The sequence below is a fragment of the Heterodontus francisci genome, chromosome 3, assembly GCF_036365525.1.
Source record: "Heterodontus francisci isolate sHetFra1 chromosome 3, sHetFra1.hap1, whole genome shotgun sequence".
In the NCBI taxonomy this organism is placed as follows: Eukaryota; Metazoa; Chordata; class Chondrichthyes; order Heterodontiformes; family Heterodontidae; genus Heterodontus; species Heterodontus francisci.
The window spans coordinates 25,221,071-25,223,570 of record NC_090373.1 but is presented as its reverse complement, the minus strand read 5'-3'; the positions used below and the strand labels follow the sequence as shown (position 1 = coordinate 25,223,570).

At 47.3% G+C, this 2,500-nt stretch overlaps 1 pseudogene; it reads left to right on the top strand.

Annotated features, from left to right (window-relative positions):
* The window catches only part of LOC137368149 (28S ribosomal RNA), a 10,675-nt pseudogene that overhangs the window by 4,654 nt on the left and 3,521 nt on the right, over nt 1-2,500 (top strand).

Sequence of the window (2,500 nt, the reverse complement as noted above, 5' to 3'; positions counted from 1 at the left end):
CCCGATGTTACTCAGGATATTCACTAAGATCATTGCAAAAAGGCTGAGTGAAGTGGTTAAGATCAACCCAAGACAGAAGGGCTTCCTTGCAGGAACCCCTGGGTGCAACGAGAATATCACAATATTGGAGATCATTAAAGGGGCCAAGAAAAATCGTAAAAATCTATCCGTAGTCTTTGTCGATCTGGCAAAAGCATTTGACTCAATTGGACATAAGCATCTGTCAAAAGCATTGGCAAGAATGGGTCTGCCCAAGAACTTTATAACCTTAATTGAAGATTTGTATACGGATAATACCACCATGGTCGAAGGGGCCAAAACAAAGACCAATCCCATTAGTATTAGGAGAGGTGTTAAACAGGGCGACCCACTCTCTCCCATATTATTTAACATTGCCCTAGATCCATTAATGTGCACCCTTGAAGACTCTGGTGTTGGAGTCTTCATGCCTTTGGGCGAAAGTAAGATCACATGCTCAGCGTTAGCCTTCGCAGATGACATCGCACTCCTTAGTGACACCCACGCAGGGATGAAGGAAAACCTGAGAATGGTCCAATCCTTTTGTATTAACACCGGGCTGGCGATTAATACCGCAAAAACAAAGGGATTCCACTTTTCATACAAAAACAAGACCTTCTTGTATAACTATAAGAAAAAGTGGCAGCTTAACGAGGTGGAAATCTCGTACATCCCCCCTGGAGAAACAGAGAAGTACCTGGGAGCCCGAATAGATCCCTGGGCTGGGGTGGCCGAAGACAGCTGGCAGGAAAAACTTAGTAATTGGACTAAGAAACTAGACGAAGCATCCCTGAAGCCTATTCAAAAGATTGAGATTCTTAAAACCTACATTATTCCCAGGTTATATTTTCACTTGCATCTTTCAGTTGCATCATTCCAAGCAGAAGGGCCACCCGCGCATCAACACGAGCAGAATTTCTCACCCACAGCTGTTACAAAAATTTCTAAATTCACTTGTAACAGCCCTTCAAAACACTCCCACAGGGGATGCTGAGACCAAGTGGGCCCACATCAGAGACGCCATCTATGAGTCAGCTTTGACCACCTACGGCAAAAGTGCGAAGAGAAATGCAGACTGGTTTCAATCTCATAATGAAGAGCTGGAACCTGTCATAGCCGCTAAGCGCATTGCACTTTTGAACTACAAGAAAGCCCCCAGCGATTTAACATCCGCAGCACTTAAAGCAGCCAGAAGTACTGCACAAAGAACAGCTAGGCGTTGTGCAAACGACTACTGGCAACACCTATGCAGTCATATTCAGCTGGCCTCAGACACCGGAAACATCAGAGGAATGTATGATGGCATGAAGAGAGCTCTTGGGCCAACCATCAAGAAGATCACCCCCCTCAAATCTAAATCGGGGGACATAATCACTGACCAACGCAAACAGATGGACCGCTGGGTTGAGCACTACCTAGAACTGTACTCCAGGGAGAATGCTGTCACTGAGACTGCCCTCAATGCAGCCCAGCCTCTACCAGTCATGGATGAGCTGGACATACAGCCAACCAAATCGGAACTCAGTGATGCCATTGATTCCCTAGCCAGCGGAAAAGCCCCTGGGAAGGACAGCATTACCCCTGAAATAATCAAGAGTGCCAAGCCTGCTATACTCTCAGCACTACATGAACTGCTATGCCTGTGCTGGGACAAGGGAGCAGTACCCCAGGACATGCGCGATGCCAACATCATCACCCTCTATAAAAACAAAAGGTGACCGCGGTGACTGCAACAACTACCGTGGAATCTCCCTGCTCAGCATAGTGGGGAAAGTCTTTGCTCGAGTCGCTCTGAACAGGCTCCAGAAGCTGGCCGAGCGCGTCTACCCTGAGGCACAGTGTGGCTTTCGTGCAGAGAGATCGACTGTTGACATGCTGTTCTCCCTTCGTCAGATACAGGAGAAATGCCGTGAACAACAGATGCCCCTCTACATTGCTTTCATTGATCTCACCAAAGCCTTTGACCTCGTCAGCAGACGTGGTCTCTTCAGACTACTAGAAAAGATCGGATGTCCACCAAAGCTACTAAGTATCATCACCTCATTCCATGACAATATGAAAGGCACAATTCAACATGGTGGCTCCTCATCAGAGCCCTTTCCTATCCTGAGTGGTGTGAAACAGGGCTGTGTTCTCGCACCCACACTTTTTGGGATTTTCTTCTCCCTGCTGCTTTCACATGCGTTCAAATCCTCTGAAGAAGGAATTTTCCTCCACACAAGATCAGGGGGCAGGTTGTTCAACCTTGCCCGTCTAAGAGCGAAGTCCAAAGTACAGAAAGTCCTCATCAGAGAACTCCTCTTTGCTGACGATGCTGCTTTAACATCTCACACTGAAGAATGCCTGCAGAGTCTCATCGACAGGTTTGCGTCTGCCTGCAATGAATTTGGCCTAACCATCAGCCTCAAGAAAACGAACATCATGGGGCAGGATGTCAGAAATGCTCCATCCATCAATATTGGCGACCATGCTCTGGAAGTGG